We start from the raw sequence: 12056 nt of genomic DNA, 5'->3' as shown, positions 1-12056 counted from the left end.
ATCTCGGGGAGGGTAGGATCCTTCCTGTTGCCTTTCTGGGCCTCAGTACCCATTGCGTCTCTGACCAAGCCAGAGCTCCATTTTTTAGGTAGTGAATTAAAGAGGACTTTTCTTTCTCGTTTATCCAAGAGCTCCGTTTCAGTAGGCTCTTTCCCTCACCTGGGGGTCTCAGCCTGGTGGTTTTTGACCCAGACTGTCAGGGTTAACTCCAGAGTGTCGCTTCCTCGGGTGCCCCTTTGCTGAGGCTACTGTTTGCGGAGGGACCGCCCCCTCCCCTTCCGTGTGTGTGTGTGTGTGTGTGTGTGTGTGTTGTTGCGGGGGTGGGGGGGTGGGTGGGAAGACTGATCTATTCTCATATTTTCTCCAAGAGTTTCTTGGCAGTAGGGGTCATTCTTCCCGCGGCAGGAGCAGGGCGGTAGGAAGATGCAGTAGCATCCAGGTATGAGGAGAGGCCCTGCTTCCCAGGAAGTAGCCATTGAGATCACTTTTTAATATGCTGTGAATGGAAGAAAAATACCATCTTTGGCTTGGTCAGGTAACTCAGGTTTCTCTCACCGTAGGGGTTTTTGCTTTCATTTTTACAGGAGCTTGGCTGATTACTCTTAGCAATATGCTTCACTCTGATGATGTTTTGGGAATAATTCACATTGGCTTATACAATTTTTAGTTAAGATTGAAGGGTTATGAGTTTTTTCGAAGGCTCTGGTTGCTGTGATATAAGTACTTCTCTTATCCCTGGTATGCAGGTCCCATTAACATTGACTTGATGATAATTGTCTTTAACAAATGTTATATTGTACATTTTTGTTATGACTTTGGGGGTGGAGTGGGCACAAGCTATATAAAACCTTCTAGAATGTCCTTTTTGCAGTAACTGGTGCCATTGCAATTTTAAGACTGAAATATTAGAGGATAAAACTAGTGACATGAAAAAAATAGCCTTGGTGACTTGTGCATCTTTTGTGGAGCCGGAAGGTAATTTTTTTAATTTCACGCACTCGCTTTCCTTCTGGAGAGTCTGAGAGGTTGCTGAGATATTAGCACTGATCCTTAATGCCACCTCAGAGAGCTTTGGGATCAGGCGGCACTTTGACAGGCGATCACAGTGTTGTAGATTAGGTCACTCCAGTGACCTCACAGTTTCCAGTATTGTGTAAGGCTCTAATCTAAAGGGTTCCTTGAGGCAGAAGAAAGGAGGACAGAACAAATCTTAGTTTTGTGTGTCTTAGCACATGCAGAAATGCTATATAGGTCCCTGGTTATGTTACCTGGCGTGGAATTTGCATTTCATACCGCTTATTTTCGGGGACTTTAGTGATGATCTTGGGCAGAGTCCTACTAACATGGGGTGGATGGATTTGGGAAGTTATCTTCTTGACTATGAGCAATGAGGAAAGTGCTTCCTTTGTGATTGACCCTCTGAGCGCTGTTATGGGCCATTTGACAGGACCGTTCGCTTTGAGCAAACACCATGCAGAAACACAGAGCCGCGGTGGACAGGGTTGCTGGAGGAGGTGGTGGTGAGAGCCGGGCATGTCAGTGCGTCTGCAGTTTCTCTCGGATCAATGTGGGCTCAGGTGAGAGCAGGTGGCTCCAGCACAGGTGTTGCCGGCGTGCCGCTCTCTCCTTTCTGCCCTGCCCAATGATGAACTCCACTACTGGATATTTAGTTGACACATATTTAAGATGCTCATGAAAAAAAAAAAACGGGGACAGTGTTGAAGAGCCAACACTAAAATTAAACCTCTTCTGAGAGAAGCGGCAGAGAATTGTGTCATGTAATGCTTACCTTTATGGGCATGCAATTATGGTTAACAAACGTAGCTATTGCTTGCAAAATCAGTGTCAGGAACTGACCTAATATCCACAAGTATCTGGAAAGTTAGGGAAGTGAGGAAGTCGTGTTTACCAACCATCTCCTTGACAAAGGAATTCTTAGGAGGAAAGTGGTTTCTGTGCTCTCACTTTTAGCCCCTGGAGTATGCATTTGAATTCCTATAGCAGCAGGCTCAGAGTTAATAATTTCTGCCAATTCAGTAATAAAGTAAATCCTCTACTCTCCTTTTGAAAAGCCTACTAACAGTTTTTCAGAGCAGTCGGAGCTTTTCTTTTCGTCGTGCACCCTTTCAGCCCAGGGTGTTGAAAATCTCTCCGAAGCGCAGTGTGTGCATGATTGTTCCAGCTTACTCTTGCTGCATTGTGGGTAAAGTGAAGGACTGTGTCTTACTCTTGCACAGCAGTCGTAGTGAGCAGTCTCCTCAGCAGATGATTCGGTTCCCATCTGCCTGGGACACTCGTTTTGTGGAGGTATGAGCTTTATCTTCCTGTGCAGCACGCAAGCTTCTTGGGGATGTTTCATGTCTTGTCTTCTCCCTCTAGAGCAGAAGCCTTAGGCACACTTTCTACCTGCTGCTTAAACTGACTGAACCCTAGCATCTATCTTGGACCTGTGCCTGAGGAGCTACATTTGAGCCCCATTTTACCAAGAAGCCTTTGTGACCGCTTTATGCCCAAGAGTTCAGTCGTGGAATATTCTAATGCAGAACTTTGGAGAGCGAAAGAATCACAGGTGGCTTGAGACGCTACTCAGTAGAACTGTGAGGAACACAGATGTTAAGTGATGATTAACAAACTTAGCTTTTAGAGGAAAAGTCCGACGGATAGTAAACGGTGTACTGCATCCTCATGGCAAGTAAAATAACAGCACAGGGCAGGGCTTGCTAGCTGCAAGTGAATGCCCTGTGTTCAGACCAGGGAGAGGCCTGAGAAGGTCCTGCAGCAAAGAGGGACTTGAACTAGCCCTGGCCGCGTGTGTCAGTGCCTCCAGCTGCCAGGCTCTGAGCGGGAAACGTCCTTGGGAGCTGCTTTCTTTCTCACAGCTCTTTAGGCAACAGAGACCAAGGGAGAGGTGACCGAGGCACTCTGCGGAGAGACACAGCAAGAAAGATCATTTTCCCACCTAAGAATTGGAAGGTTGGATGTTGCTTACCTTGGCTTGCCTGCGGATTTCTTGTCCACAGGGTGGGATTGGGAACTGGTGTATGCACCCCATAAAGCTCCTTCCAGATCTAAGTTCAGATCCTAGAAGGGACAGCAGAGGCTAATGTCAATTGTTCTAGAAGGGTTTTTTTTTTTTTTTTTTAATATATCTTTGCAAGGTACGTTGTGTGAAGTTTCTCAACTAACAAAATTCTAAACCAAGGTGTATGCTTTGTTAGTTTGTGTGGCACCCTGTCAGAGAGTTCTGCTTCTTCCCTACAGCCTTGTGAGTGGGGGAGCCAGTCTCCCCTTTTGCAGGTGCAGAAGCCAGCAGCATCAGGTAATAGGTGCTGCTCATTGGGTGTCTCCAGGGGCAAGCAGAGGACAAAATGCTTTTGTTTCTTACTGACTTAATGGGAGGTGGTGGAACCAAAGTTAGGGACTTACCCAGAGTCATTAAGTGACAGTCCTTAGAGTCCTTCCAACTCTGAACACCACCACACTGCCTTGAAAGTTGGAGAGATGGCTCCACAAGAGGCACGAGGGGGCAGCATTTTTGAGCTGGTAAGAAAACGTGTGAGGACGTGTCTGTAACGTCCCCTACAAGTGTATGTGAGATTACAGCTTGGGGCTGGATTTACCTGTGTTAGATCTAACAGGGTGGTGATATGAGATAGCCTGTCCCGTGAACATCTTAAGGTCTCTGTCACAGACAGAAACCTGGGCCAGACCACGGTGTGGCAACTAGCAACCGATGTGCAACTTTTCATGAATCTGTGTGACCAGTTTGCTCTCTACTTCAACATTACAGCACTTTTGATATTAACTTAAAATGCCATTTATTCTGCAGAAAAGCAGAATGGTGTAAATTGCAAAATGAAGGACTCTTGATTCTGACCCTATCCAAAATAGTAGAGGACCCTAAACCCAAACATGTAAATGCCACCTGATCCACAATTGCCCAGATTCAGGGACTCTCCTGTCTTTACTCTGTGTATTGTGGCCAGGACACAGGAGAGGAGCAGCGTGGTGTTCTCTGACTTCGGGAAATAGAAAGGTAGCAAGTGTCACCTGTGACACAGGTGTATGTCCTTGTCTTTGACTCATTCTGTCCGTCAGGAGAAAGTGGACTTTACAGTCTCTCCTCACTGAGGTTTCTGGGTGGTCCTCAGAATATGTTGTCCTGGTTGGAGGTCCCAGAGCCCTGGAGGACTGTTCAAGACCAGCGTGTGGTCAGGGGCTTTGTTCTGGATACAGATGTAAAAAGGCACCATGGTCACATCAGCCCCTGGGCAGCTGTGTAAGATAGGACATGTACCTTAAGGGCGCCAAGCTCTCTTAGGTGAAGGAGGACACCTGGCTTGCCTTTTCTTGATTTTGGGGTCTGTGAGCATCTTCTCAGATGGAGCTCCAGTTTAACCAGACTGACTCCAGGTGACTCCAGTCCAGTGGGAGGGGTCCCCTGGCCACTCCCTCACTATCATCTCCTTCTGGAAACTGGGTGCTTTGTCACTGCACGTTGTGCTTTTCCTTTGTGTTCCTAGTGGTAGGCTGTCCCACGTCTGCCTGGTTCCTTTGGGGACCAGGAGCTGATTGTCAGAATGGGTGGCCGAGTTTGTGGCCCAGTGAGTAAAGAAGCAGCAGCACATTTCATTCCAGTGTGGTCTCGCTAGCTCCCATGCTTGGAGCACCTTCCAAAACAGCTGCTTTTCACTCTCAGAGCAGGGTGTGGATTTGCCATAGGGATTCCCTGAACCGGGAAGCATTTCCTGAGTAAGAAAGACATACCGATAATTCTGCATGCTGTATTTAAAGGTCTTCTCTGAATACATTCCATGCCTTGGGAGGCACTGCAGTTACATTTCAGTCACTAACTGATTAGCAAGTGCTGGGTGTAGAGGGTACACACCTGAAGATGCCCAGGCCCTGTGCCCAAGGGGCCTGGCGCCTCATAGGGAGGAAGGCAGATAGAGAGAGCATGGTCATGAACGAGCTGGGGTGGGGTGCCGTGGCATGTGGGCTCGGCAGTCAGGGATGGCCTGATGGTGCCGCAGGTCTCAAGTCCAAATGGAACAGTTCTCCCCGTGCCTTATTTGAAAACAGTTGAGAATTCTTAAGAATATGAGATGGCTTTCTTAAGTATATTCTGTCATCCAGGTTTTCAGAATAAGTTCTGTAGTCAGGCAGGCAGGCTTTTCTTGCGTTGTCTCTGGCATGAGGGGAACAGAGCTGGAAGGAATAGCCGGCAAATTATTGCACAGTTTTCCCTCTCTGCCGTGGGATGGGGCACAGGCAGATGTCGAGCTGTGTCTGTGGGTATGGTCGGGGAGTCTGGGCTTGAGAAAATGGGAAGGGCCTTGGGGTAGCATTACATGGCACTGGTTTTCAGTATTTGGGGTGTTGTTGTACCCTCTGGATTAGATTTGCTCTGTGTGGCTTTTGGAGGCAAGCCTAGGGTGGGGAAGGTGAGAGTTCTGTGATGTGCTTAGGGAAGTGGTGGATTATTGTCAGAGCTGGCTTCACACAGTCTGGGGGCACTGTGAGGTGGCTGTGTGGACATACCCAGGCCCTTGGATTCTGTGTATAGGCCTTTGGATTCTGTGGCCATCCAAGTACCAGGAGGTTCTGCGATTCTCTATGGAGCCTATTCAAAAGGAGAGGGGTCATGCCAGGTGAAGTACCAGCAGCCCTCTGGGAACTCACATCCCAAGGATTGTCAGGCAATTGGGGTTAAAGGCCTTTGGATGTTGCTGGGACTGCAGCAAAGTTTCCTGGGTTCATCCACCGCAGGAAAATGAATCTTGGAAAGCCTCAGGGGGCTCATCAGGTTTCCCCTGCATGCAGAGTTAGGCTTGGTCTCCTGTGTACCAGCAGCAGTCTCCGTTGGGCAGCAGAGGCTGCAAGACGAACAGCCGCTGTTTACTGAGCACTTACACAGTGCCAGACACTACTGTGTGGAGCGTCTCGTTGCTTCTTTGAATTACTTCTAGGGTAGGTGCTTCATCTTCATTTTAGGGGCTAGGAGAGATTCACCGATTTGTCTGGTATTGCAGACAAGGGAACCAGAATCTGCCTTGGGTCTGAATCCATCACTGGGTGGTTCTGATGTCAGAGGGCTTAACTACGACAGTCTTCCGCTTCCCACATCAGTGGTGCCCAGCATGGAAGCTGAACTCCATTGCGTCTTCTAAGGTGTACCCTTGCAAACATGAAGTGTTTTCACGTTACATTTTGAATTCCATTCCTTCCCAGTTCCTACAACTCTTCCGCCTTTCAATTCCTCTAGCCTAGCGGCTCCAAACCTTTTTGAGTATGAGAGTTCATTTTTATCATCAGAAACCTTCTGGAAGCTTCGCGTAACAACAGGTGTGCTTTGAGTAACTGTTTTAAAGAAAATTCGAGGACAGAACCTACTCCTAATCCAGTCATGCTTCGAAATGAAGTTCTGTCTTGTCATCAAAACAGCATTAGTGTAACTGTGAGAGCACGTCTTACCTGTATGTGTGTGACACCTGGAATTTGACCTTTGTGCTGCCTCCAGTTGGGAGCCTCCTGTCATCCCTACTGCCTCCCTTTTCTGAAACCTTACCTGGCTTAATCCAAGACCGTCTCCCTCAGGAACCATTCATCATTTTAACACCATATATTCCTGCTGATAACAGGTCTTGTTGGTTATATTTTCGATGTGATTGTGAAGTGCCCAAGTAGGAGAGCAGGAGTTGCTCCCTTAGTATCTAGAACTGCCACAGCATGTGGGTGCCCAAATGCTTGGTGCTCTCACTGTAAACAGGGCCAGTTTTGGGAATGGCTGTCAGCATTACTGAGCAGGTCCTAGGTGCCAGCAGTTTTCAGCACTTCACCTGCATTCAAAACACATTTAATCTTCATAGCAGGTGTAGATTAAACAGGAGGCAGGTACTAGTGAGGAAACTGAGGCTCAGCAGACACAGCTGGAAGGAGGCTAGGTGGGATGAGGCTGGGGTTGGAACACACCCACCTGCTGGCTACCTCCCTTGTCATGTGAGAGGCCAGTGGGCACGTGCTGCGCAGGCACTCCCCTTTCTTGCCTGGGTCCAGCTGTTTATGCTGGATTCATCTGTGCGCTGCTCTTATGCCAGACTGGGAGGACAGTGGTCCCTGAAATGTTCTGTGCTTTCTCTGGAACTGGCTGAGGAAGGGGTGTGAGGTGTGTTTTCCTCCTTCTTTCTCATCTGGTATTTTTCACCCTAATAGAGAAGGCGGTGCTTGATCTTAGATTTCTGCCTGTCTGTGGTCCCTAGACACTGTTCAAATGTCACTTCATCTGTGAAGCCTGGGTCCCCAGTGATCCTTCGGCCTTTTTTGGTCATGTGACAAAACATGGCATTCCTGGACACACATCCCCCCAGATTGTCATTTGCTATGGTGAGAAAGTAGGGTGCTGCTTTGTCCAGGCCACACCCTGTGGTGGGTCAGCCTCGTAGCTGCTGTGGAGACTCGGGTATTCGTGTGCTGGGTGCACAGCATGGTTTTGTAGGGCGTTGGCTGTGGCTGGCCTTGACTCTGGTGGGGGTTCTGTGGTGCAGGCGTCAGCAGTGGCTGAGTTACTGGGAGGACTCAGGTGCGTGTGACCCGTGGCCCGCACCGAGAGCCCAGTGGGCTGGCAGCACTCCCAGGCCCTGGCGGCCCCACTGCCTGCTTGTGCCTTCAGCACGGTAGTGCACTCATCTGTTTCCCACCCACACTCCTGGTCACATTGGCTCTCTGGGCAGCCCCCTGCACGCACTGGGTTTAAGTTCTTCTTATCCCCTTGATGACTTGTTTTGATGTCCCCCCTTCTAGTCATCAGGTTCCTGGCCCAGCTTGAATTAGGCATGGAGAGGTGGCCACATCCTCTTTCCCCCCAGGGTGATGTGGTAGTTACCATGGTAGCTAACAGCCCTCCTGTTCTGCAGGCCAGCCCTCCAGAACCCTTTATAGATGCTGCCCAACTCCATTCGCTTCCCAGGTGCATCTTGCGTGGTGCCTAGGCAAGCAGTCAGCAAGCTGGCTTTTCAGCGCTGTCAGTGGGAGACCCGTGATACTGATGTGAAGGGATATAAAATAAGAACAGTTTTATCCTTTTGGGTGGTCATTGGTTCACATTGTTTCCTTCCGTGTTAATTGGTTGCCTGCACAGCACCTGTCTTTACTTCCTATACTAATTCTGTGGCCCATCCAGCCCTAGAGGGAGGTTAGCACTGTGCTGGTGGCAGGAGCTTAGACACAAAGAGGCTGATGGTCACGCAGGCCCAAAGGCAAGTCTGCGGTCAGGTGAGGACCTGGTTTTTCTGTCTCCCTCTTTTGCAGCGTTGCCTTCACATAGTAGGGTGTCTTCCTCTCCTTCCCAGCAGTTTCAGGATTTTCCCTCACCAAACTCCCGACTCTTTGCCAGAAGCCCCACCAAACGTTTCCTTATGCCTTGTCTGAGCTTTGATTGAATTAGCAGTTTGATTGAATTAGTTGATTGGTTTACCCCTGAATCTGGTGTGGGTTCCACCCAAACAGTCCCACAATAGAGGGGATTTTCCCAGGAGACATCAAGGTCCTGTTAACGGGAGAAGAGTAGTGGATCCAGTGTCCGTGGGTGTGCACTGATGGCATCACCTCTCCTGATGTGACCGTCAAATAGTTGGGCCTTGGCTCCAGAAGGCAAAATGGGAGTTTTTGGGGAAAAAAATGGGAAATGTAAGGTCCAGAGTAGCAACAGGGTGGTTTGGCTGGTGTGAGATCACCATGTGGAGTTGTGAGTACCTTCTTGTTCTGGTTGAACTGCAGACTCTGCATTTGCCTGTAGTCACCCTTGGGGACCTCGCTGTCACACTGTCCTAGTGCAGGTGCTGGCCAGCTGCAGCTTCAGATCCCATCCTGGGCTGGAGAGAGTCTTGAATGGTGCTGTTTTTTCCTCCCTGTCTTGACAGTCTCTCCTGGTGCTTCAGTCACTGCCTGGAATGGAGCCCATGCTGGGGGCGGTGGTGCGGTCCAGGTGGCCTGAACCCCGCCGGGCCTCCTGCGGTCATGAGGAGACTGTGCTGTGACCCAGGCAAGAGCTGTGGCCCCTCCTGTAGCTTCTCTGAATTTGTGGACCCTGGGCAGAGGCTGGGAGATCTGTTGGGTCTGATTGTCCTGCCTGTTTCCTCTCATCTGTGCCTCCCCCCTGGGTAACCGGAAACTCATACCTGTGTTTCCTGTCCTGGCTTCTTCCCCTTCGGTTAATGGAGGGGGGTAGAGTCAAGTGATCTTTCTTTTGCAGCCTCCATTTCCCCAACCCCACCTTGTGTTTCTGGGGGGCCTCTCAGTAAGCACCTGATGTTGGTGTCTGCTCCCCCTTTTGCCTGGCAGTGACGGAAATGGGCTACATGTTAAGTCTCAGCTCGTCTGTGAGGGAAAGGTTTGTGAATGGGTATTCCACCTTCACTTCTGCCTTAAGGGAGCTTCTCAAGCATTTCATTTCTCACCTTGATAGTTGGTGGGCAAGCAAGTGCCTGAACTCGTGGGCCCCTGAATGAGGAGCCTGTCTTCTCCCAGGAAAGCTTCAGCACTGCTCTCCTGTGAGCTCCTCCTGCATTTGCTCCCCAGCTTTTTCCCTCCTCTAAACACTGAGCTGAGCTTAAATAAGTGCTATTTGGGATTGAAATTGGGGTGGAGAGAAAGGAGAGGGAATCTTTTCTGTTTCTGGTCCTCGGCACTGTGTGTGTGTGTATATGTGTCTGTCTCTGTGTGTGTGTCTGTGTGTCCACCTGTCTTGTGGATGGGCTGCTTCATGTGTTGGGAAAGGCAGCAGCTCCTGAGTTTGACCTGTTATAGACAGGAGTTACTTTCTAGTTTCCAGTTCCGGAAACTTCAGGAGACACACTCTGGCTTGGTTTGGGGTGCCATGGGAGGGCCTTGTAAGAAAGTGGCAGTGCCCACAGGAAGTCAGGGAGGTGTTTCCAGAAGGAGCAGGGCCTTTTATGCAGACAGAAACAGCATGTGCCCCCAGGCTGCTGCAGCCCTGTGTACCTGAAGGAAAATGGTGAAAACCCTGGCCTGGAATGTGGAGGGGGCATGTTAGGTGTTCTGGTGTAGTTGGCAGGTGGTGTTTGTGCTGGATGGTATGTGGAAGACTTGTGCATTGCCTCTCTGGACACGCTGTCAGCCCAACGAGGAGTTAGGGGTGTGACCAAGTGGGCACCTCCTCATCACCCTGATGATGATTCTTCTGTGTTGAGAGCACTGCGAACACGGTTTCCTATCTGTTAGGGTGGTGGGCTCCCTCAAGTTGGGAAGTAGGAAGTGGCATCATCTGTTTAGGAAGATGAGCTGTCCTTGGGCACAAGGATGCCTGTTGTGTTTGTCACGCCAGGTTGTCTTCTCCTTAGGGCGCTGTTCTCTGTGCTCACCATGGGCACTTGGAATGAATGACAAGGCCTAACGGGGGGGTGTCTGCCCACCTGGTTCCCTTGCCCCTTGCTGCATTGGTCTCTTTTTTCTCTACACAACCCCTTCCAGTGGTGCCTGCTCCCCCTAAGCGTTTTGGCTTTGTGTAGCGCTGCTCACGGTCTTCGGCCCTTAAGACTTTCCCCGGGTAGTCTCAGAGCCACGGCTTCCTTGGCACCTGGACACTTGCTCTCTCCTGTGCCTGGATGTCTAGACAGCCCACTCCAAAGTGGATGCACCTTCTTCATCTCTGCCTTTGTCATGCTGTGCTGTGTCTGTTGGTGGTGCCATGATCTACTGCTCTGTAGACCACCTTAGGGCCATCTTGGAGTCCTTCTTCCTGCAAGCTGGACCTCTAGGGGGTCTAGTGCAGCAGTGTCCTAGTCAGTCTCCTGCCTCTGTGTGTCTGAAAACAGATTGGGGTGTTTGACTTTTCTGGTGGTGTCGTGTTGCTGGCTGGATAGAGTCTCAGCTCTTTAGGTGGCATATAGTGGAGAAGACAGTCTTTCTCCTGGGTGGACTTCAGCAGAATGGAGTTGGAACCATTGACTCTGCCATTCACCTTGCAACCTTCGACAAGGTTAGGTTTGCAGCCTTTGTTTTTCCAGAAAGATGTAAAAAATGCTGCATAGGAAGGCTTTTAAGAATGGAACATGGCCCTGTGCCTGAAGCATCCTGGGTGCTCACATGCATGCTACCTAATAATACACAGGCTTGGTGGTAGAGAGCCCATCTAGCTCCCATTGCCTTCCTCCTGGTCTCTGCATCCTCGTTTTCCTGAGAGCTGCCCCTTCCTCTCTCCAGTCCATGCCCATTGGATGGTTAGTAACGTAGGTAGGACTGGCCAGTCATGGGGGCTGCATCTTCCTGGGCAGTGATTGGTTCAGAGACAGACCTGTGACCCAATCAGAGCCTGTGAAAGTTGTAGCACTTTGCTGGAGTAGGTTGGGGAGACTTGAATGGAAGAGGATGTGAGCTGTTTTCTGCTGGGGTTTGCTGCCTGGAGGCAGCCTGTCCAGGATTAAGACCTGGTCAGAGGAGTGGAGAGGACTAAGACCTTGTGGCTTGGCTGGTCTGAGGTGAAGCCTGTCCTAAACTTTTCTTTTTTTTCTTTCCCAGAGATGGAGTCTTGCTCTGTCTCTCAGGCTGGAGTGCAATGGCGCAATCTCAGTTCATTGCAACCTCTGCCTCCTGGTTTCAAGCAGTTCTCCTGCCTCAGCCTCCCAAGTTGCTGGGATTACAGGCGCCTGCCACCACACCCAGCTAATTTTGTATTTTTAGTAGAAACGGGGTTTTGTCATGTTGGCCAGGCTGGTCTCGAACTCCTGACCTCAGGTGATCCACCCACCTTGGCCTCCCAAAGTGCTGGGATGAATGACAGGCGTGAGTCCCCATGCCTGGCTGCCCCAAACTTTTAAGCTAAGTGAGCCTATGGTTTCCTTTCTTGATTAAACCCATTTGAGCTGACTTTTCCCTCACTTGCAACTGAGAGAGTCAGTAAAGAATCATCTGAGCACATTGTGTCCCAGGCTCTGGGTCAGGTAGCCCTTCTTATTCCTCTCCTGCTCCAGCCATGCTCAGCTGCTCATCAGTCAGCTCCTGACCTTTTTGTGCACCCCACCTGATCACCTGCCCTCTCT

The 12056-nt window shown here is 50.0% G+C and overlaps 1 protein-coding gene across 2 annotated transcripts in view; it reads left to right on the top strand.

Annotated features, from left to right (window-relative positions):
• MED26 (mediator complex subunit 26) overlaps nt 1-12056 on the top strand; it is a 55447-nt gene that overhangs the window by 1145 nt on the left and 42246 nt on the right. The window lies entirely within an intron of this gene.

This window comes from Pongo pygmaeus, chromosome 20 (genome assembly GCF_028885625.2).
Source record: "Pongo pygmaeus isolate AG05252 chromosome 20, NHGRI_mPonPyg2-v2.0_pri, whole genome shotgun sequence".
NCBI lineage: Eukaryota > Metazoa > Chordata > Mammalia > Primates > Hominidae > Pongo > Pongo pygmaeus.
The sequence above is the reverse complement of the archived record's forward strand: the minus strand, read 5'-3'. Positions and strand labels throughout refer to the sequence as shown.